Source organism: Mobula hypostoma, chromosome 14 (assembly GCF_963921235.1).
Source record: "Mobula hypostoma chromosome 14, sMobHyp1.1, whole genome shotgun sequence".
Taxonomy (NCBI): Eukaryota; Metazoa; Chordata; class Chondrichthyes; order Myliobatiformes; family Myliobatidae; genus Mobula; species Mobula hypostoma.
Window position 1 is genome coordinate 7,744,217 of NC_086110.1, and position 25,662 is coordinate 7,769,878.

The following is a 25,662-nucleotide window of genomic DNA, read 5'->3' on the forward strand; positions in this document are numbered from 1 at the left end:
GTCACACCACTCTCACCTATTTCCTTATTTCTTTGTTTCACTACATTTATTTCTTCCTAATTCACACGTCTGCAAATTTGATCTTTTTTGTAACAAATCAAATGGATTTGACAAAATCAAAATGGAATTAACTAGTTTTAGAGTCATAGAGTCATATTAAAGTACAGCACAGAAACAGGCCTTCTGGCCCATCTAGTTCATGCTGAACCATTTAAACTGCCTACTTCTATTGATCTCACCCAGACCATAGCCCTCAATACCCCTACCATCTCATAAACATTGAATTTCAGCTTGTATGCACCACTTATGCTGGCAGTTCGTTTCACACACTCTTGACCCTCTGAGTGAGGAAGATTTCCCTCATGTGCCAAAAGCATTCTTTACAGCCCTATCTACCTATGACACCGCTTTCAATGAATTATGGCCCTGCATTTCCAGATCACTTTATTCTACTACACGCTGCAGCACCCTACCTCACACTCTGCAAGATCTACCCAGCTTCGCCCCACCGAAGTGCAACACCTTGAACTTGTCTGCATTAAATTTCATCTGCCATTTTTCATCCCATTTTGCAAGCTGATGCAACTCGCTCTGCAAGCTCTACTGCACCCCCAATATTGTCATCATCCACAAATTTACTGATCCAGTTAGCCACTTTATTATCTAGATCTTGAACACATTTGACAAACTCTATCCCATCTAGTCCTTTTACAGTATGGGATTCCCAGTCAATATGTGGAAAGTTAAAATCACCGACTATAACAACCTTATGTTTCTTGCAACAGTCTGCGATCTCTTTACAAATTTGTCCTCTAAATCCCTAGGACTATTGGGTGGTCTGTAATATAGCCCAATTAACATAGTCATACTTATCTTATTTCTCAGTTCCACCTTTAACACCTCAGTAGTCCAGTTCTCCAGCCTGTCTTGATGGAACAAGCCATGATATTTTCCCTGAATAGTAATGTCACTCCTTCTCATTTAATCCCGCCCACTCTGTCATGCCTAAAACAATTGAACCCCAGAATATTGAGCTGCCAGACCTGCTCCTCCTGCAAACAAGTCTCACTAATAGCTACAATGTCTTAATTCCAGGTGCTGTTCCACGCCCTGAGCTCATCCTTTTTTATAGGACCTCTGCCCCTTCCCTCTACAGTCCTGACGAAGGGTTCCGGCCCAAAACGTCCACCGATCTTTTCCACAGATGCTGCCCGACCTGCTGAGTTCCTCCAGCGTGTTGTGAGTGTTGCTTTGACCCCAGCATCTGCAGATTATTTTGTGTTTACGATCCCCACTCGCCTGCCTTCACCCCATACCCTTTGATGCCCTGGCTAATCAAGAACCTATCTATCTCTGCCTTAAATACACCCAATGACTTGGCCTCCACAACCACATGTGGCAACAAATTCCACAGATTTACCACCTTCTGACTAAAGTAATTTCTCCACATCTCTGTTCTAAATGAACATCCTTCAATCCTGAAGTCGTGCCCTCTTGTCCTGGACTCCACTACCATGGGAAATAACTTTGCATATTGCTGAAGGAGCTAGTGATCCATGGTTTGTCATAGAGTATGACCATCAGAGGCAGCAGAAAAAAGCAGTCACTGGCTTTGGATCAAACGAAAAGACCGCTCCTGTGCTCCAAGATAGCATCAAGGGAGTGGGAAGACACGAGGGGTGGCTCTGGGGCACCAAAAGTCAATGGCAAGCCTTCTGGAGGTGTAGTGGGCTAATCGATGAAACATCAAAGAAGGAGGGTGTTCACTTGAAATCCCCTGCATGTCAACCCTGTGCCACTCCCAACATCAAGGCAGTCTCGAGCAAGTGCTCACAACCTGTTGGCATGAGGGATATTAACACCTTATCCTGCATGTTTTTTTTGTATTTTTCCATGTCCTTTGGCAGTTCATTCTATATAATCACTGTACGTTAAGTGGAAAAACTTTCCATTTGATCTCTTTTAAATTTATTCTTGTGCCTTTTAAACCTGTGTTTTTCCCTACCCTATTATAAATACTCTAATTATCTACCCTGTTTATACTCATCATAAGGGAGCTTTTCAAAAGCTCCTTTCTGGAAAGTGCTACAGGGGTATTTAAACAAAATCTTCAAGCCATCTAAAAAAGTTAACCCCCCCGCCCCAAGGCAAGTAATATGATCATCCATTCTGGTTGGCCCCCTCCCCCTCTCTATTAGCTCTGTCACTGCACTGTAAACTCTATTTATAATACTATTTGCATTTTAAGTACATGCTGGTATTTATGCTCATTTTATTCCAAATCTGTACTTTAACCTCTAGCATTATTTTTATATAATTCTTTATTCTATCATTGTTGAATATCGTTTCTATCGCATGTGGGGCCAGGACCAACACATCACAAGAAACTCCTAACAATGGATTCATGTTAATTCAGCCATCAGTTCATTAAGGCAGCTTCTTATTACTCTTAAAGAACAAAAAATAATTGAAAATGGCTGGGATTCCCTTCATTTATTTGGAACACTATGCAACTTAAATGAGACAGGAAACTATTGCCAAATAGTTTCTAACTAGCATAAGTCTTGTGCACTGGTGTGGTCATTGGATACACTGGAACTTAAACTAGTGACCACACAGGATTGCAGGAAATTTAATGTTGAATTAAGACACTACATCATGCAGAAAGGCAATAAAGGCAGCCTATTAGGGTTAGGGTTAAGGTTGTTCTCTAACCCTAACCCATCTGAACTAGGTGCCTGTGTTGATTTTATTCATTTACAATCAGTCAAAAAATACAGCAGTGTACACTGGATGAATTCCTCCATTGATAATTATTAGGAACTAATGCGGCTTTATAGTATGGTAGTAGTATTGGTAGAGTTCTAATTTGTTCTGTATTTCATTTAAATATATAATTTGTTTCTCAGTTGAACAGTAGTTAGTTGTTTTTATACCTTTTTAACTACTTCCATGAAATTTTGGCTAATTAGAGCAGCTGCTTAATTGGGCCAAAATGTACCAGTCCCAATGTGTCCCAATTCACCAGAATCCACGGTATATTAAATGGTCATGCACTTTGGTAGTAGAAATAAATGTGTGGACTATTTTCTAAACGGGGAGAAAATCCAGGAATCTGAGATGCAGAGGGACTTGGGAGTCCTTGTGCAGAACACCCTGGAGGTTAACTTGCAAGTTGAGTCGTAGCTTTTGTTTCAAGAGGTCTTGAATACAACAGCAAGGATGTGATGCTGAGGCTTTGTAAGGCACTGGTGAGGCCTCACCTTGAGTATTGTGAACAGTCTTGGGGCCCTCATCTTAGAAAAAATGGGCTGGCATTGGAGAGGGGGTTCACAAGGATGAATCCAGAGGAGGTTCACAAGGATGAATCCAGGAATGAAAGGGTTATCATACGAGGAACGTTTGATGGCTCTGGGTTTGTACTCGCTGGAATTCAGAAAGATGAGGGGGAGATCTCATTGAAACCTTTTGAATGTTGAAAAGCCTAGTTAGAGTAGATGTGGTAAGGATGTTTCCCTTGGTGGGAGAGTCTAGGACAAGAGGACACAGCCTCAGGTGAGAGTAAGAGCTCAGCACGGACTACGAAGGGCCGAGTTGGCCTGTTTCCGTGCTGTAATTGTTATATGGTTATATGGTTACAGGGAGAACGCTGGAAATTGGTGTTGACGAGAAGATTTAAAAAAAGGATCAGCCATGATTAAATAGTGGAGCAGACACTGGACCAGATGGCCTAATTTTGCTCCTAGGTCTAATGGTCTTATATGGTAAATAAAGCTGACCCTTGATTTTTGATAATTTTATATTCCTCCTGTGATCAGTCCTCAGCTCCTTGCATGCTTACTTCTGGAGTGGAATGTGGCTGCAACCACTCTTCCCTTTGCACAGCAGGGGACCAGAGCCATTTGGCATATAGGGACAATATAAGGATGTAATCAAAAGACCCGAAGTTTCACCAACAAGGGGACAACTACTTTACTAAATTCAAAGCATCATCAGTTGTTAGCTTGTAGTTTCTTTTGACTTTTAATACCTGTATTGCCGTGGTGTGGGTGGTGATTGATCATGCAATAATGAGTTTGAACGTACACAATTTATCAATTGGTCAATATCCATAACTGCTAGTCAATTCTATACAAAATGGCATTTCTTTGTTCAAACTTCAAAACTGTGTGATGACAGTGACCAGGCTGTAAGAGACCAATAACTGGTGTGTTTATAGTTGGAAGTTTTGTGTGCTCAAGGATTTTAGCCTAACAGTAGTATGGTAGCTAACTATGATCTACATCTCCAGATAATGCTTTCAGACTGGTTGTGTTAAAAGGAGGAAATATCATGTGCTTGTGAAGTCATCCAAGAGGTACAAAAAAAAAGTACAGATGTAGTGAACAGCTCAGGCTTATCAGGAATGGGGGTGAGGAACATGATAGAAACACCGGGTGAACTAGAATACTTCCCTCCAGCTTTGGTTTCTGTGAGGGATGACTCATTTGTCTGCAACATGTTGATATGCCTTTTTAGTTTATACAAATTGTACTGTATGTGTGTTTTGGAAATCCTTTGAGTTTAGGAAATGGTTTGTAATTTGGAAATGTTTAAGATAGACATCCTCTGAGCCTTAAACGTGTTTTAAGTGTGTTCGGATTTCAACATGTAAATAAAAGAACGGTATTTTAAAATACTTTGTTAGCTGCAAGTTTTTTCTCCTTGGTAGGGAGAGAGGACCCACAGCTCAAACTTTGGGTATTGACAGCTAAACTCGCTGTGGAGAATAAACAGGGAAGTAAACTAGCCTTTGAGAGATAACAGTATAATCTCTCTTTATTGAGAGTACCCACGGTTGTTTATATTCAATAGGAGTTAAGGTCTTTATTTGAGTTTAGAACTCTTGGTCAACAATTCAATACCAACACAAAAGGTGCCAAAATATTTCTAGTCAACACTTCTCATTGTCTCAGTAAAGCAACCAGGATAATCAAACACCCTACCCACTCCAGACATTCTCTCTTCTCCCCTCTTTTTTTTAGGCAGAAGATACAAAAGTTTGAAAGTATGTAGAAACAGGTTCAAGGACAGTTTCTACTTCACTGTTATCAGACCTTTGAATGGACCATGCAATAAGATGGACTCTTGACCTCACAATCTACCCCATTATGATCTTGCACCTTATTGTTTACCTTCACTACACTTTTTCTATCGATTTTATACTTTATTCTGCATTGTGATTGTCCTTACTTGATTTACCTCAATGCTCTGTGTAATGACTTGACTTGTATGAACAATATGCATGATGAGCATTTCACTGCATCTTGGTACGGGTGGCAATAGTATACCAGTACCAGTATACTTCCAACTCAAGACGGTTTGCGATTTGGAGGGGAGCCTTCAAGTGAGAGTGCTCCATGCAACTCCTCCTCAGTAGTGGAGGTCAGGGGTTTTCATGCTGGTGTATGAAGGTGCTCCCACAGTGGAGGGAGTTCCAGCATTTTAGACCCAGTGATGTTGAACGAGTCCAAATAAATCTGGCATGTCCCTGTCAACTTTTACCAATTTTTATTGATGCACCATAGAAAGAATTCTGTCCAGATGCATTATAGATTGGTATGGCAAACGCTCTGTACGTGACCACAAGGAACTGGACACAGCCCAGCACATCATGGAAACCAGCCCACCCTCTATGGACTCTATCTACACTTCTTGCTACACACCTCTACTGAATCGTTCCCTAGTATGATAAATTGGACTCTTGACTTCACAATCTACCTCCTTTATTATCGTAATGAAGTGTCTTAGCCTGGAAACGCAACAGCTTATTCATTTCCATAGATGCTGCCTGACCTACTGTCTTGCTCCTTACTATCTTGCACCTTATTGCTTACCTACACTGCACTTTCTCTGTAGCTGTTACACTTTATTCTACATTGTTATTGTTGTACTTTGCTCCATCTCAGTGCACTGTGTAATGATCTGATCTGTATAAGTTAAGATGGTGCCAAATGGCTTCCTCTTTGAGCTTTGAGCTTTGAGCAATAAGCAGCTTAAATTCCTCTCTATAATGTCTCATTTTCCCTTTTCCAAGTGGCTAGGGCTCTATCTATGTCACTGATCTGTAAAAATACAAAAAAACTGCATTGTTTTTATGGCGGATGAGTTCCTGCTCCTGGAGCTCACCGGAAGGCTGATTTCCGACATTCTCCAGGCACGGTTCAGAAGATGGCGCCTCCAGGGTGCAGCCCTGCACGGCACTGTTCCAGGCCGCTGTCGCTGCCTGAGGTGTCACGGGAGAAGGAAAACCAGGACTTTACTGTGGTAAATGTGTGAATGGAGATCTTTGTAGTTGAGCAATCGCACTCTCCCTTTCTTTCTCTCGATAGAGGGGAGAGTTTGCTGCTGATTCTCAAGTTGGAGAATATCGGAATAAAGAGCAACGTGGCAGACTGAAACACTGTAACCGAGACTATGAAGTTTTAGATTTTTTAGATTTCGCACAAATGAAGTTAATAACCTGATACAATCAGGTTTTAAATTGACTCTCAGTTCTTCCACCGCCACCCACAGTGTTTGGAATGCAAAATAAAATCTGCAGTTACTGGAAACTGGAGAGAGAAATAGAAAATTTTAGAGACTATGAAATAGGTGACATCTCTCTGTCCCTCGTTAGTGAGAAAGAGGGCACATCATACGGTCTGGTAAACAATAGGCTATGTTGACTGCAGATCATTGTCTCTCCTTGGGTGCTTTGCTACTCTCCTCATAGGCAGCAAAAATACATTGCTCATATTCTAAAATTTGTGTGATTATTGGACCATAGTTTATTTTGGTTTCCTTCAGTTATTTGGTGATTTATTTCTTGAGGGTGATATGTTAATTTTGTGCATGTGGCGGGGGGGGAGCTGGGGGGTGGTTGGGGATTTGGTGCTAATCACAAGACAATTTCTTTTCTGTTCACAATTTCTTTTCACTGTTCTTTTCTGTGATTGAGGGCTTCGAGCACTGTAAGTTGAAGAGGATTGTTGATTGTTTTTGTGGTTTGTTTTTTGCTCCTGGTGAGGGGGGATTTTAGGGTCGGCAAGTATTTTTTGTTCTCTCTTTTTCAAGCTGGTTGGGGAGGGATTTAACGTCTTTTATTTCAGCAACATCTATGGTTTTTCTGTATTTAGTGGTTATCTGGAGCAGACAAATATCAGAGTTACATATGCATACTTTGACAATAAAATGAACCTTTGAAGACTAAGTATTTCAGATTGTATACTGTATACATTCTCTGATAATAAGCAGAACCATTTGAACAGTATTAAGAATAAGCTTTTCACTGTATCTCAATACATGTGACAATAATAAACCAATTCCAATAACTACACTCAGTGGCCACTTGATTAGATACCTCCTGTACCTAATAAAGTGGTTTATGGTCTTCTGCTGCTGGAGCCCATCGACTTCAAGGTTTGATGTGTTGTGCATTCAGAGATGCTGTTCAGCACTGTTGTAACACATAGTTATTTGAATTGTTGTCACTTTCCTGTCAGCCTGAACCAGTGTGGACATTCTCCTCTAACCTCGATCAATAACAAGGCATTTTTGCTCACAAAACTGCTGCTCTTTGGATGTTTCTTGTGTTTTTTTTTGGCACCATTCTCTGTAGACTCTAGAGACTGTTGTGTGTGAAAACCCCACAAGATTGGCAGTTTCTGGGATACTCAAACCATTCCATCTAGCACCGACATTCGTTCCATGGTCAAAGTCACTTAGATCACATTTCTTCTCCATTCTGATGTTTGGTCTGAAGAACAACTGAAGCTCTTCATGCTATTATGCATTGAGTTACTGCTACATGTTTCACTGATTAGGTATCTGCATTAACAAGCAGGTAGAGAGACGCACCAAATAAAGTTATCTACTGAGGGTATTTCCAATATACACTCCGGTTGCAAACTCTTCTTAAAACTCTAAATAAACTGATTCAGCTCAAAGGAAGCCTATTTATCCAAACCAGCCAGTGCTATATTTTTTTAAAGGAACTACCCAATTTGACCATTCATCATGGGTTAACATTTTCCTGTTAAATTATTTATCTAATTCTATCATACAAGTTACAACTAATCTGGTTGGTTCTCCCACCAGTTACAGCAATAGATAACTCACTACATTAATATAAAAAACAGAACCCTTCTGTCTTTACAACTGAAAAAAAAAGATTATTCTCCAAGGGAAGTCATAATATCTCCATTATACTGATGTGCATGGTGGAAGGAATATATTGCCCATCAACTCTCTGTCTCCTTTCAAACATCTAATATTACATGATGTATCATAATTAAGGAACATATGAACAAAGGTAATCATTTGAAACACAAAAAGCCCTCCTACAAAAATCAGAAATAGGGTGATTGTGATGGTTGTTTTTAGATTTTGCACAAATGCAGTTAATGATCTGATACAATCAAGTTTTAAATTAACCCTCACTACTTCCACCCCCCACCCAAAGTGTTTGGAATGCAAAATAAAACCTACAGTTACTGGAAACCGGATAGAGAAACAGAAAATGCAAGAGATACTAAATTATTTCAAGTTGAGTGGTGAAAGGGAGATACTATTTCAGCCCAATAGTGGACAAGCAAGTTTATTTTATATTACAGGATGAGGGTGGGGGGGGAGGAAAACAAAAAGATTGTCTTCTTACCCAGAGTTCACTTGGGCCCAGATAGACTTAACAGCCCTTACAGGATACATATTCAATTTAGAAAGATTTATTTTGTGTGTCAATATTATTAAAAAAAATTTTTCTTAAATGCAAGAGTAACCTGCCTCTACCACCCCCTCAGGTAATCTGCTCCATGTTCTAACACCCTCTGGATGAAATAATCTTTCTTTTGAAATTCCTCAAACATCTTACCTTAAACTTGCGGTTCCATGGTAGGGTAGTGGCTATCATGATGCTATTACAGCTTGGGGTGTCAGAGTTCAGAGTTCAATTCTGGCACCATTTGTACATTCTCCCCATGGACAAGTGGGTTTCCTCCCACATTTTAAAGATGTACCAGTTAGGAGATTAATTGGTCATTGTAAATAGAACATAGAACATAGAATAGTACAGCACATTATAGGCCCTTCAGCCCACAATGTTGTGCCAACCCTCAAACCCTGCCTCCCATATAACCCCCCACCTTAAATTCCTCCATATACCTGTCCAGTAGTCTCTTAAACTTCATGAGTGCATCTGCCTCCACTACTGACTCAGGCAGCGCATTCCACGGACCAACCACTCTCTCAGTAAAAATCCTTCCTCTAATATCCCCCATTGAACTTCCCACCCCTTACCTTAAAGCCAGGTCCTCTTGTATTGTGCAGTGGTGCCCTGGGGAAGAGGTGCTGGCTATCCACTCTATCTATTCCTCTTATTATCTTGTACACCTCTATCATGTCTCCTCTCATCCTCCTTTTCTCCAAAGAGTAAAGCCCTAGCTCCCTTAATCTCTGATCATTATGCATACTCTCTAAACCAGGCAGCATCCTGGTAAATCTCCTCTGTACGCTTTCCAATGCTTCCACATCCTTCTTGTAGTGAGGTGACCAGAACTGGACGCAATACTCCAAGTGTGGCCTAACCAGAGTTTTATAGAGCTGCATCATTACATCGCGACTCTTAAACTCTATCTCTTGACTTAATGAAAGCTAACGCCCCATAAGCTTTCTTAACTACCCTATCTACCTGTGAGGCAACTTTCAGGGATCTGTGGACATGTAACCCCAGCTCCCTCTGCTCCTCTACACTACAAAGTATCCTGCCATTTACTTTGTACTCTGCCTTGGAGTTTGTCCTTCCAAAGTGTACCACCTCATACTTCTCCAGGTTGAACTCCATCTGCCACTTCTCAGCCCACTTCTGCATCCTATCAATGTCTCTCTGCAATCTTCAACAATCCTCTACACTATCTACAACACCACCAACCTTTGTGTCGTCTGCAAACTTGCCAACCCACCCTACTACCCCCACATCCAGGTCGTTAATAAAAATCACGAAAAGTAGAGGTCCCAGAACAGATCCTTATGGGACACCACTAGTCACAATCCTCCAATCTGAATGTACTCCCTCCACCACCACCGTCTGCCTTCTGCAGGCAAGCCAATTCTGAATCCACCTGGCCAAACTTCCTTGGATCCCATGCCTTCTGACTTTCTGATTAAGCCTCCCGTGCGGAACCTTGTCAAATGCCTTACTAAAATCCATATAGATCACATCCACTGCACTACCCTCATCTATATGCCTGGTCACCTCCTCAAAGAACTCTATCAGGCTTGTTAGACACGATCTGCCCTTCACAAAGCCATGCTGACTGTCTCTGATCAGACCATGATTCTCTAAATGGTCATAGATCCTATCTCTAAGAATCTTTTCCAACAGCTTTCCCACCACAGACGTAAGGCTCACTGGTCTATAATTACCCGGACTATCCCTACTACCTTTTTTGAACAAGGGGACAACATTCGCCTCCCTCCAATCCTCCAGTACCATTCCCGTGGACAACGAGGACACAAATATCCTAGCTAAAGGCTCAGCAATCTCTTCCCTCACTTCATGGAGCAGCCTGGGGAATATTCCGTCAGGTCCCGGGGACTTATTTTAACAACTCCAACATCTCCTCTCCCTTAATATCAACATGCTCCAGAACATCAACCTCACTCATATTGTCCTCACCATCATCAAGTTCCCTCTCATTTGTGAATACCGAAGAGAAGTATTCATTGAGGGCCTCGCTCACTTCCACAGCCTCCAGGCACATCTTCCCACCTTTATCTATAATCGGTCCTACCTTCACTCATGTCATCCTTTTGTTCTTTACATAATTGAAGAATGCCTTGGGGTTTTCCCTTACCCTACTCGCCAAGGCCTTCTCATGCCCCCTTCTTAAGCTCCTTTCCTGCTTCCCTATATTCCTCAACAGACTCATCTGATCCTTGCTTCCTAAACCTCATGTATGCTGCCTTCTTCCACCTGACTAGATTTTCCACCTCACTTGTCACCCATGGTTCCTTCATCTTACCATTCTTTATCTTCCTCACCGGGACAAATTTATCCCTAACATCCTGCAAGAGATCTCTAAACATCGACCACATTTCCCTGCAAAAACATCATCCCAATTCACACCCGCAAGTTCTAGCCTTATAGCCTCATAATTTGCCCTTCCCCAATTAAAAATTTTCCTGTCCTCTCTGATTCTATCCTTTTCCATGATAATGCTAAAGGCCAGGGTGCGGTGGTCACTGTCCCCCAGATGCTCACCCACTGAGTATGTTGACAGGCCGACTAGGGGGAATGCCATACTAGATCTAGTATTAGGCCTGTCAACATACTGTGACAGGAATCCGTCCTGGACACACTTAACAAACTCTGCCCCATCTAAACCCTTGGAATTAATCAGGTGCCAATCAATATTAGGGAAGTTAAAGTCACCCATGATAACAACCCTGTTATTTTTGCACCTTTCCAAAATCTGCCTCCCAAACTGCTCCTCTGTATCTCTGCTGCTACCAGGGGGCCTATAGAATACCTCCAATAGAGTAACTGCTCCTTCCTGTTCCTGACTTCCACCCACACTGACTAAAAAGAGGATCCTGCTACATTACCCACCCTTTCTGTAGCTGTAATAGTATCCCTGACCAGTAATGCCACCCCTCCTCCCCTTTTTCCGCCCTCTCTATCCCTTTTAAAGCACTGAAATCCAGGAATATTGAGAATCCATTCCTGCCCTGGTGCCAGCCAAGTCTCTGTAATGGCCACTACATTGTAATTCCATGTATGTATCTAAGCTCTCAGTTCATCACCTTTGTTCCCAATGCTTCTTGCATTGAGGTACACACACTTCAGCCCTTCTGCCTTACTACCTTTACACTGTTTATTCTGCTTCTCTTTCCTCAAAGCCTCTCTGTATGTTAGATCTGGCTTTACTCCATGCACTTCTTTCACAGCTCTATCACTCCGGGTCCCAACCCCCTTGCAAATTAGTTTAAACCCTCCCGAAATTGTCTTGTGATTAGGCTAATATTAAATAGTTAGGTTACTGGACAGTGCGGATCATTGAGCAGGAAGGGCCTGATCTGCGCTCTCTAAATAAATAAATTAATTCATAAAAATAAAACATGAGATCTAGTTTAAGATGCCTCTGCTTTCGGGACGATTTCCTATTATCAACCCAGTCTAATTTTGCAAGCCTCTGTCAGGTCCCCCTCAGCCTCTTCAACTCCAAGTCATAGAGTTGTAATTCCCTGGTTAAGATTTTTACTGCTATGCTGTAGGTATTTCATTTTAGCAGTTCTTTAAAAGTACTGTATTCTGTTTTTAGAATGTTTTGGTTTCAGCTAAAAGATAAGGGGCTATGATGTTCAACTTGGGAATGCTGTGTCAGCCAATCAGGATGGTAGAATGGGTTTCCCCTCATGGTCCCCTCTTGTTTCACCTTTCACCCTTAACTCATGACCTCTGACCGTGGTCACACCCAACCTCAGTGGAAAAAGCCTGCTTGCATTTACCCTATCTACACGCCTTAGAATGCTGTCTACCTCCATTAAATCTCCTCTCAGTCTCTAGGTTCCAGGGAAAAAAGTTCTAACCTGCTCAATCTTGCCTTATAATTCATGTCCTCCATTCTTAGCAACATACTTGTAAATTTTCTCTGTACTCTTTCAACATTATTTACATATTTCCCATAGGTAGGCTAGAAAATCTGCACACAATACTCCAAATTAGGCCTCACCAATGTCTTACAAAACTTCAATACAACATACCATCTCCAGTACTCAGTACCTTGATTTATGAAGGCCAAAGTGCTGAAAGCTTTCTTAATGACCCTATCTACCTGCGACACCACTTTCTAGATAGATATATAGATAAATACTTCATTGATCCTGAAGAAAATTAATGTCACAGTAGCATTACAAATGCACAGATATACAACTAGTAGGAGAGAATTAAGAAAGAATAAAAATAAGTTAACTTAAAAATAAGATATACAGGATTTATGGACCTGTATTCCAGATCCCTTTGTTTCACCACACTCCTCAGTTCACTGTGTAAGACCTGGTTGGGCCTACTGAAGTAAAAGACCTCACACTTGTCTGTATTAAATTCTAGCTGGTCCAGATCCTGCTGCAAACTATTATAGCCTTCCTCACTGTCCACTACATCCCCAATCTTCATGTCATCTGCAGATTTGTTGATCCAGTTAACCACGTTATCATCCAGATCATTGATGACGATTACAAACAGCAATGCACCAGCAATGATTCCTGTAGCACTCCACTAGTCATGGGCCTCCAGTCAGAGAGGCAACTATCTACTACCACTCCCTGGCTTCTCCCACAAAGCTAGTGACTAATCCAATTTACTATTTCAACTTGAATTCTGAGCAACTGATCCTTCTTGACCACCCTCCAACCGGGACCTTGTCAAATGCCTTAGGAAAGTCCATGTAGACAGAATTGACTTGCCTTCATCAACTTTTCTGGAAATTTCATTCAAAAAACTCTACTAGATTGGTTAGACATGACCTACCGTGCACAAAGCCATACTATCCTTAATCAGTCCATGTCTATCCAAATATTTGTAGCCCCCTGGTAAGCCTCAGGCTCGCTCAGCTCGCTTTTGTCTAGGGGGAGCAGCCTGCAGCCCCACCAAACTGGGTAATCAAGTTTGTCTAGATGCTGTGTGATGTACCCCACCCCGCCAAATAACAGACAGTACACCATATGCGATTAAATGATTACATTTTATAGATCTTACTGGAACTATGTAATTAATAGAGATACAATGTAAAAGGAAAGTGAAAGGTGCCTAACTTATCAAAGTTCAACCACTTTGTGCACAACAGTTGGAGCTCAATTAATGGGGTCCTCTTTCCACTATGCGACCTCCTTGACCCGCCGCCTGGGATCAACCACAGTGGTCGACCAGACACTCCACACGAGTCTGTCCTAGTCTCCTCTCCTCGCCAAATACCCTGGGCCTCGGACTCCTGCACGGGGTCTGTTCCGTCGCCAAGCTTACAGCATGGCGTCTCCTCTCTCTGTCTCCATCATGCCTTCTGCCCCAAAGCCCACAAAAACAATAGCTTACAGACACACAAGAAAGAATAACATCTATCCCAATTGATTAGCAAATGAATACAATTCTCTTTATCAGTAAAATAACCCAGACAAGCTGCTAGAGAGAGAACCACTGTCTCAGCAGTTAATGTCACAGAGAAGCCATTTTATTTTTAACATAACAAAGAAATCATTTTATTAGCCTTAGCAATAACATAAAAGAAGAAACCCCTTACATACTTATATATCCCGTCCCTCAGAATACCTTCCAATAACTTACCCACTACTGATGTCAGGCTCACTGGCCTATAATTTCCTGTTTTATTTTGAGAGACTTTCTTGAACAGCAGAACAATATTGGTTAACCTCCAATCCTCTGGTACCTCATAAGTACTCCATCCTAAGCAACAGAATTTCTTTTGTAACTTCTCCAGGGAAACCTTGCTCTTTCTATATTGTAGCAATCAGAACTGCACACAGTCCTCGTATCGGTGATCTAACCAATATTTTATCAAACTGTGCCACAGCCTCCCTGCTCTCATATTCTATGTTCTGGCTAAGTCATAGAGTCAGGCAGCACAGAAAAGGGCCCTTGAACAGATCTCATATTCCAGACATATACACTGAATATCACAGGGTTATCGACTATAAAACAAACTGTACATTAAAACAGGCAGGAAGGTACCTGCATTTGATAAGCTGCAAAGGCTTCTTCACTCAGCAACGGTTAACTCTGACTTACTATTATTTCAGTAATATTTTCTTGACTGTTTGATTAAGCATTATTTGTTATTTATATAATTCATTATGGGTTATATGTAAAAGTACAAGAATGGCATACATTACTCCACCATGTCATTGTGTGCACCTCACTGAAGTAAAACTAAATGTAGATGAGTCATCCCTGGCTCCCGTGTTTTTCTTTCGATTAGTTTTACATTTTGGAGTTACAACATATAACAGTGGTGACAGGTAAGTATCAAAATGAGCCCAAGATGATTGCTTACCTAAGCTGAGCATACTTTTTACTTCAGAAGGGAAGAGAGAGAGAGAGAGAGATGGTCAAGTTAAGAAGATCAGAACATCTCTCTTCGGAAGGGGACAGAGACAGTCGGCTTAAAAAAGAGACAAAAATGGAGAAAATTCAGGGTTTCATAAACAGTGAGTAATAGGCGATAATAATCATAAATTTAAAAAGCATAAGTAGCTGGTCACGTGGGAAAGATAGATACATTTGATTGCACAACAGATAACTGGGTCATGTATACTGAATGAATTGAGCAGTATTTTAAAGCAAATTCAATAGTCAATGAAAAACGGATGCCAGTTTTGCTGAGCGCAATCGGTGGAAGAGCATACAATTTGCTCAGAAGTTCAACTGCCCCAACCAAACCAGCCGAAATGAGCTTTGCTGAAATCGTGAAAGTAATGCAGAACATTTAGAACTGAAACCTTTGTCGATTATAGATAATTTAGATCTTGCTTCAATTTATGATCTTTCATGTCTGTCCACAGATACAAACAGACAAGCTAGCATGCTTTTCAGTAAAGAATTCTGAATAGAAATCAGGGCTGGAAACCTGGGTTTATTTTCCAGCTCCTTCACGGAGCCCACTTGCAGCTTCCTGTCTGTTAAAATTTATTAATTTTGCAATTTATAGTAATTATAAGAAGATATTATTACTATATAATATGTAGTGATAATAAACTTGATTCTGATTTGGAGTCAGCATTGACAGCATGTCAAACTGGACAGCATTGACGATGCGAATCTTCCCTAAAATCTGCTGCTCTCCTAGCAATACACAACATGCGCTGGAGAAACCCAGCAGGTCAGGCAATATTTCACTCAAAACATCCACTGTTTACTTCCCCCCATAGATGCTGAGCTCTCCAGCATTCTGGGTGTGTTACTCGGGATTTCCAGTATCTGCAGAAAATCTTGTGAATCCGTTTTACTTTCCTAACTTGACCTTTGGAACTGCTCACAGTCAATCTCTATGGTTCTGCTGGAGGAAATCAAATCTCTTTTTGCATTTCACTGATCTATTATCTAGCATGAATTTATTCGATATGGTGGCTGCGTCCTCAGAATATCTGTCAGATCATATAAGATTAATGGCAAGAACTCAAAAGGTTGGGGACAAAGAAATGTCTTTTCATGTCATACATCAGACTCTTTCAACTAATCTGCATGAACTGTCAGACACCCATTTGCATTAATCCAATTTCTAATGACCTGGCCTTCACTGCCCTTGGAGGCAGAAAATTCCAAAGGTCCATTACATCTAAGAGAAGAAATTGCTGCAAACTTCAGTTTTAAATGACCAATCCCTTCCAGTTTTGTTTTGGAAATGTGGGTTTCAAACCATACTGGACTTCCCCAACAAACTACAATCAGATTCAGAATCAGAATCATGAATCACTAACTTATTATATGTTGTGATATTTGTTGTTTTGCCACAGCAAACAACACAATACATAAAATGCACTCAATGAACATTTTATTAGCTACACTTGTACATCTGGCTGTTAATGCAAATGTTATAATTAGCATCTCAATGCATAAAAGCATGCAGGCATGGTCAAGAGGTTCAGTTGTTGTTCACACCAAACATCAGAATGGAGATGGAATGTGATCTAAATGATTTTGACTATGGAATGATTGTTGGTGCCAGACAGGGTGACTTGCATATCTCAGAAGCTGCAGATCTCCTGGGATTTTCACATACAACAGTCTCTAGGATTTTTCAGAGAATAGAGTGAAAAACAACAAAAAAAAAATTCAGTGAACAGTGAGCCAGTGAAATGGCTTGTTAATGAGGGAGGTCAGAGGAGAGTGGCTAGACTGGTTGAAGCCAATAGGAAGGTGACAGTAATTCAAACAACCATGTGTTACAACAGTGATCTGCAGAAGAGCATCTCTGAACACACAACATATTGAACCTGGAAGTGGATGGGCTACAGCAGCAGAAGACCACGAATATACACTCAGTAGCTATTTTATTAGGTCCAGGAGGTAACAACTAAAGTGGCCACGGAGTGTGTATTCTAAATTATAATAAGAAATATATTTTAAAAATAAATAACTAGTCCAAAAGGAGAAAAACCTAGTGAGGTAGTGTTCATAAGTTAATTATGCATGCATAATTCTGATTGCAGGGGGAAGAAGCTGTAAATGAAATATGGAGTATGTGTCTTCAGGCTCCTATACCTCCTCACTGATGGTAGAAATGAGAGCAGGGCATGTCCTGGATGGTGGAGTCTTTCTTGATGGATGGCGCCTTTCTGAGGCTTTGCCTCTTGAAGATGCCCTCAATGACGAGGAGACGAGTGTCCATGATGGAGCTGGCTGAATTTAGAACCCTTGCAGATATTTTTCTGATCCAGTGTGGTGGTCCATCCATCCAAGTGAAACATGAGAGAGGGAAATGTTCTTCTCCTTTTGTTCCTTTGCATGATATCTAAGAGGGGCCTCCTCTGTTGAACAACAGGGGTTATCAGGTGGTTTACAGCACCACACAAGCTGCTTCCGACCCCAAATGCACTGTGTTACTCAAGCAAGGACCCTGGCTCTGTGATCCCCGCTTTAGATTAGATTAGATTATGAGGACACTCAGTCCTCGTTTATTGTCATTTAGAAATGCATGCATTAAAAAATGATACAATATTCCTCCAGAATGATATCACAGAAACACAGGACAAACCAAGACTAAAACTGACAAAACCACGTAATTATAACATATAGTTACAACAGTGCAAAGCAATACTGTAATTTGATAAAGAGCAGTCTATGGGCACGGTAAAAAAAGTCTCAGTTTCAGTAAAATCAGAGTTATACAGCAAAGACAAGGGCCCTTTCAGTAATTTGAGTAGTCAATGGCCCATTAACACAGATCTGACATTAATGTATTTCATTTCCTCCACATCTCTATCAAGCCCCAGATTCTGCCACTTACTTGCACACTGAGGAGAATTTGGAGCAGCCTAAATAAGCTAGCAACCAGCATGTCTTTAGAGTGTGTTAGGAGCAGAACTCCCTTTGCCCTCATAAAGTCCTGCTCCTTCTTGGTTTGCAGGTATTAGCTGTTAGTCAGAGATCCCCACACCGAAGATCAGGCTGAAATCTACACAAAATATATAGATAGAATCAGATCAGAATCAGGTTTATATGCCATGAAATTTTCAACATGAGAAAGTCTGTAGATGTTGGAAATCCAGAGCAACACACACAAAGTGCTCGAGGAACTTAGCAGGTCAGGCACCATCCATATAGAAATAAATAACCAGTCAATGTTTGGGGCTGAGACCCCTCTTCAGGACTGAAATGCTAGATGCCACTTGCAATGGTAGCTCGTTCCACACTCTCACCTTCCTCTGTGTGAAGAACTTTTAACTTCCATTTCAGTCCTGAAGGTCTGTCTCAGCCCAAAATGTCATCTTTTTATTCATTCCATAGATGCTGCCTGAACCGCTAAGTTCCTCCAGCATTTTGTGTGTGTTGTTGTGAAAGTTGTTGCTTTGCAAAAGCAGTACAGTGCAATACATTAAGAAAGCTATAAATTACAATAAGGTAAATGCAAGCAGGCTCTTTCCACTGAGGTTGGGCAAAACTAGAACCAGAAATCATAGGTTAAGGGTGAAAGGTAAAATATTTAAGATAAACATGAGGGAGGACTTCTTCACGCAAAGGGTGGTGGGAGCGTGGAATGAGCTGCCAGTGGAAGTGGTGAATGTGGGCTCGATTTCAACATTTAAGAGGAATTTGGATAAGTACATAGACCAGAGGGTTATTGTCCAGGGGCAGATAATGGGACTAGCAGATTTAACAGTTTGGTACAGACTAGACAGGGCAAAGGTCAGCCTCTGTGCTGTAGTTTTCTATGACTATTCTTCTGTGGCATTTACAATCACTTAGGAAAGTGCACTATAATTTGAGAATTGCACATTGCTGCATTGGTACAAATATTCAACATCCATTTGTCGGATTATTGGATTAGACATTGTGCAAAATGTACTTATCTTGCTTTCTTACCAGGAGATAGTTCAACGGATCAAGCCTATGCCAGTTCTCAGAACAGAATTGCATTGGTCCGCGTCCCTCAGCCTCTCACGTGCTCAATTACACACCTTCGATTGCTTTACGCTTTATCTACATAAAGGGACAATTTACAGATGATAATCAACTTATCAGCACATTCTTGGAATGTGGTAGGAAACCAGAGCACCGAGGAAAGTCATGTAGTCACAGAAGGGACTTGCGAACTCCACACAGACAGATCCAGTTATCAGGGTTGAGCCCAAGTCCCCAGAACTTTGAGGTAGTGTGTGTGACACCCTGGTTAAGACTTTTACTGCTATATTGTAGGTATTTCATTTTAGCAGTTCTGCAAGAGCAGTTTGTTCTGTTTTCAGCACGTTTTGGCTTTTCAGCTAATGATAAGGGGCTAAGTTGTACAACTTAGGAGAAAGTTTTAGAGAACACTAGGCGGAGAGGTTTTTGTGACGGGCACAGGTGTGGGTCAAGGTCTTCTTAGCGTGAGCTGGGAGAAGACAGGAGGGAAGATGGCTAAGGATGTTCCCTGTTGCACAAGGTGCTTTGTGCAGATGAATGGCTTCGAGGAGGAAGGACCAATACTCCCGTAGGGGTGCCCATTTGTTTCAGATAGATTTTGAGCAACATTCAGAAGGTGGAGTGTGCTTTCATGCAGACCTAAAGACAACTTCAGGATGAGCTCCAACTTATGTGAACATTTGGACCGGGTAAACCGTAATGGGCCCATTTTAATTTTTTTTCTTTTCTTTTCCCTACCAACTGTTCGATAAAGCTGAAATTTGTGAATATACTTTATTTACAATTGTATGCAGTGTACAATCTGTTATTTCTTACTGCCAGTTAATTGCATGGGAGCAGTATTTACACAGTATTCCCACAGATCGGGTGTGGGTGGTCAAGACCTCTCAACTTCCCGGTTTTCTTGGGACCCGAGTCATACTGACCCTAGACATATGGAGTTTGAGAAAGGCGGTTTTCTCACTGCTTGAGTCCAGTACAAGGGACTAACAAGTCTCATCTTTAGAGACACCCGGTAAAAAGAAGTTTCATGTGTAAATGAAATCATATCTTTTTTCCTGGGAGAAGAGTTTTTTCATTTGATAAGTGTGTGCCATTTGTTATGTAATGCCTCTAAGCACTGCTGACTGTACATCAGGTTTGATTTTGTCAATGAATGTCTGATCAGCTATTTCACTATCAATTCTATTATGAATTTTGACCTGGGTTGGGAATCTGACTTGAGAAGACATTATGCTGCTGAGACCAAAGACATTTTCTAATTTGCAGTTCATTTCTAAGTTCTCAAAATGAAGTCAGATTCTGTAAAAAATTTCTCGTAAGCACAACAGAATTGTTTCTCTATTTCACATCAATTTTAGGGAATGGGAGTATGTTACAGAACAGAAACAAATCATATATCATATCAACTATAATTACCTCACTTACAGACTCAAAAACTCTCTATACTTTTTTTTTAAAAAGGACTATCTAAATTTTTCAGATTAAAGTGACATAACTTTCCACAATGATAAAAAGTGCAACACCTTGATTTCATCCACCTGTGTAGAAATACTTGTAAACTCACATTTGACTTTCTTTTGTTATTACCTAACATTGTGTCACACTTTACCAACCCAACCAACAGAACCAAAGATCCTAATGTGTGGAGACCTCAAACGAACCTCAACCACACCCCCATCACCAACCACCGCCCTCCCCACACCGCCGCAACTTAAAATTTGCTCATTTCTCGGGTAGACAAAACTAAACTATATCAAGCAGACTACACTAAACCAAACTAAACTACACTTTTAGTGGGTGGCAGGGTAACATCATGGTTACTGTAACGATCTAGGGTGCCAGTTGTAAGACCAGGGTTTGAATACCACACTGTCTGTAAGGAGTTTGTATGCACTCCACATGACTGCGAGGTTACCATAGGTGCTCCTGTTTCCTGCCATGGTCCAGACCCAGATAGCTTGGGTTGGTAAATTGTAGCCATACTGTGTTAGTGCCAGAAGTGTGGCAGCACTTGTGAGGCTGTCCAGCACAATCCTCACTGATTTCCTTTGACAGAAATGAAGCATTTCACTTTATGTTTTGATATACATGTGATAAATAAAGTTCTTTTTTTGCTTTAGTATATTATGAAACACCATTTTTGCATAAAGTTACACCTCTGGATGCCACCTTTCAAATTCCCAAATCTCTTGCCCTTCAGTTTTCCAAATAATTTTCCCCAGGACTGTGGGCTTCTTCCAATGAGCAGAATGCTCTGTGAACATTCTCATCTCTTTCCTGACCCAGTCTTACTCCTCCTTGACCCATTCCCACTCCTATCTGATTCCTATGGAAGTCACCCACTCTTCCTTCCCTACTCCCATCCCTGGCACACACCTCCTGGGCCCACCACCACTCCCTCCTCAACACACTTGTACCTTCTCCCTGCTTTTCCCCATCACCCCTCTCTTTCCCCCTTCCACATCCTACTCTCACCCCCTCCTTTGCTCACTCCCATCCATCTCCCGACCTACTACAATTCCCATTATCTCCGCAATCCACAACCGTGCTGCTTCCTGCTCCCTCCCACTCCAATCCTATCCCTCCTGGGCCTATCAACCACGATCCTCCGTTGAACAGTCCAATCCCTGCCTTTCCCCAGACCACTCCTATCCCTTTGTCACCTTACTGATAGCCCTCCTATCAGCTTCCCCAATCCCTGCCTAGTGTGTTCATCATCAAGGGATAGTTCAGAGCACACCAGGAAGGTAGCATGCAAGATACTCAGATGAAAATTATTGATAACTCTGCTTGTATAGGATGTGAACTCCTCCCATGTGGGACTGGCTAACTGAGCGGCAGAGGAATAACCTATTAACTTCCACTACATCTCCCCTTCTTGAAAAATGAACAAAAACTAAGGTTAGGGTATGTACTCTATGCACTTCCTGAACTGCATTAAAATTATAGTCACTGAATATCTTAGGTGAACAGCTACAGGTCATTTACGATGATTAAAAGGTGTATTGAAAGGTCTAGATTGAGTGGTGTGAGGTGGGATGGAGATACATCTCTACCAAAGGAGGTGTGAGGTGCTCCTTCTCTTGGCCAGCCTGCAGGTTACCCTTGGGCAAAGTATAGTACCTGCTTAGCCCCCTGATCAGTCATACGAGGGCATGGGAGCAGGTGGTGAATAGTCATATGAGCAGCTGGTGCATGTTACAAGTCCTGGTTATGTGATTACTGACACCAGGCAGACAATCTCTGAAGAGCATTGATAATGGCTGGGGTCACCCTTCTTGTAAAGACACTGCCTAGAAGAAGAAAATAGCAAACTATTTCTGTAAAAAAAGTTTGCCTGGACCTATCATGGTCATGGAAAGACTGTGATCATCTACGTCATATGACACGGCACAGTGTTAGCTGTGAGGAGGATGCTAAGAGGATGCAGGGTGACTTGGATAGGTTAGGTGAGTGGACAAATTCATGGCAGATGCAATTTAATGTGCATAAATGTGAGGTTATCCACTTTGGTGGCAAAAACAGGAAAACAGATTATTATCTGAATGGTGGCCGATTAGGAAAAGGGGAGGTGCAACGAGACCTGGGTGTCATTATACACCAGTCATTGAAAGTGGGCATGCAGGTACTGCAGTTGGTGAAAAAGGCGAATGGTATGCTGGCATTCATAGCAAGAGGATTCGAGTACAGGAGCAGGGAGGTACTACTGCAGTTGTACAAGGCCTTGGTGAGACCACACCTGGAGCATTGTGTGCAGTTTTGGTCCCCTAATCTGAGGAAAGACATCCTTGCCATAGAGGGAGTACAAAGGTGGTTCACCAGATTGATTCCTGGGATGGCAGGACTCTCATTTGATGAAAGACTGGATCGACTAAGCTTATACTCGTTGGAATTTAGAAGATTGAGGGGGGATCTTATTGAAACGTATAAAATCCTAAAGGGATTGGACAGGCTAGATGCAGGGAGATTGTTCCCAATGTTGGGGAAGTCCAGAGCGAGGGGTCACAGATTGAGGATAAAGGGGAAGCCTTTTAGGACCGAGATTAGGAAAAACTTCTTCACAAGAGTGATGAATCTGTGGAATTCTCTGCCACAGGAAACAGTTGAGGCCAGTTCATTGGCTATATTTAAGAGGGAGTTAGATATGGCCCTTGTGGCTAAAGGGATCAGGGGTTATGCAGGGAAGGCTGGTACAGGGTTCTGAATTGGATGATCAGCCATGATCATACTGAATGGCGGTGCAGGCTCGAAGGACCAAATGGCCTACTCCTGCACCTATTTTCTACGTTTCTATAACAAATGAATGAGATAGAGTGGACATAGGGAGGATGCTTCCAATAGTTGGGGGAGTCTAGGACCAGAGGGCACAACCTCAGAATTCAATGTCCGTTTAAAACAGGGATGAGGAGGAATTTCTTTACCCAGAGGAAGGGGAATCTGTGGAATTTATTGCCACATGCAGCTGTGAAGGCCAAGTCATTGGATATATTTAAAGCCGAGATTAATAGGTTCTTGATTAGCATGGTTGCCAAAGGTTACGGGAAGAAGGCAGTGGAATGGGATTGAGAGGGAAAATGAATCAGCCATGATGGAATGGCAGAGCAGACCAGATGGGCTGATTTGCCTAATTCTGCTGCCATACTACTTTCATCCCCTCCTTTGCTCACTCCCATCCATCTCCCTGCACCTCTTATAAAGTTTAGAAAGTTTAAAGCCTTACTACAACACCAGCATCAACTTCATAGATACTGCTTGACCAGCTGTAGAATGTTGTGTGCTGTTTGCGTGAAAAGCAAATTCTTCTTCTTTTATCCCAGTGGTAATAAAAGAATAACTTCAATGACTAATTCACTAACAAGTAGCCCTGCACTAGTGTATGGAGTACATGTTGCTGCTTTGTAGCCATATTCACTTCCTGCTATTATGTGTTTTCACTAGTAGAGGGCAGCCACTATATCCTGTGGCTGTGCTTTTTTGGCTGTGCCTAAGAACAGTAACTGTCCTATGCTATTCAGGGTAGCTCTGGCCAAGACTTCCAGAGGACTAAGCACAAACAGTGGGAAAAGCTTTGGCTCACTGCTGGAAATATTTAGTGAATTCAAGTAGACAGACCCACATCATAAAACCAGAAAATTGCTGGAATCATTTATTTATTTATTATTATTATTTTATTTATTATTGCTTTTTCTCTGCTAGATTATGTATTGCATTGAACTGCTGCTGCCAAGTTAACAAATTCCACGTCACATGCCGGTGATAATAAACCTGATTCTGATTCAGGTGAGTCAGCACTGGAGGAAAGAAAAAAGGTCAATGTTTCTGTCTGAATAAGGATGGTTTGGTCCGAAGCACTTCTGTTAAAGTGTCCTTGACATGCAACATTAACTGTTTTTCTTTCTCCACGGGTGCTCTCTGATTTGTGGTTGTACTTCAGATTTCCAGCATCTGCAGTTTCAATGATTTTCATTTTGAGATAGACCCAGTTTCTACCACATGAGCTAAAAATCCCAGTGTCTTACTATGACTAACAACTCAGTTATGAGCTTTGCCCTGTGATTTTCTTAGTGACACCTATTGTATCCTCATGCTTTTGCCACCCAAAGGTTCTTCGGATGAGAAGACAGAGGCATAAAGCCTATTTCTTGCAAGTCCATTAAGTGTCGCAAGAACAAAGAATGAACAAAGAAAGACGAGCTGAGAGAACAAAGAAAGAAAAATGGAAAAAGCAGTCATGGTCATCTTATGCTCAGACTAGAAATTACAGAATTTTAGTGATAATAAATAATTAACCTATAAAATAACCAGATTCAATTAGTCCGACATTTGTAGCTGAAAACTAAGATGTTTCTACAAAAGTAAAGAGGGAACTATAACTGGAGGAAAATTCACTGTATTTTACATTTATGCAGTATAGGTGATAATATAAAATACAAGCAGGCTTGGGAAAGTTAAAATACAAAAAAAAATAACAATTCTACACCCTGATCCAGCACATTTAACCCCTTCAATTTTTTCAACATACCATTTGGCATCACATTTACATTTACACCTTTTCTTGTTCTCTGTTCACTGGGTCTTGACCCTTTATTCTCTTCCATAGAACAACTTACACATGCATGACCACCAATATACACACATGTATTAAGCAATAAATTCTCTGGAATGGCAGACCGCTAGATCTATCCAGGACACTCAATGTATGCATTCATTCAAAACATAATCCATTAGCACTTTATGCCATTAGCAACACCGAGAAATACATTTACTCAATCCACCCTCATACCAATCATGAAGAACTTCTCTGACTAGCTGATTCAGGCTACAAAGTTGCCAATCTTTCTATGTTGTTGATAGTATTAATGAATATTCAGTGAGTGTGTACTTCACCAGAGCAAGCCATCCAGAGTCAAATCCCAATAGAATTGTTTCTTCAGGTGCTGTGGTAGACCCGTTTTTCTAATGGATAACTATGATGACTAATGTGTTTCTCCTGAGCCCTAATTAACTCC

The 25,662-nt window shown here is 41.3% G+C and overlaps 1 protein-coding gene across 2 annotated transcripts in view; it reads right to left on the reverse strand.

Moving 5' to 3' along the window:
- LOC134356075 (RNA-binding Raly-like protein) overlaps positions 1–25,662 on the reverse strand; it is a 1,565,186-nt gene that overhangs the window by 878,494 nt on the left and 661,030 nt on the right. The gene's annotated exons all lie outside the window — the stretch shown is intronic.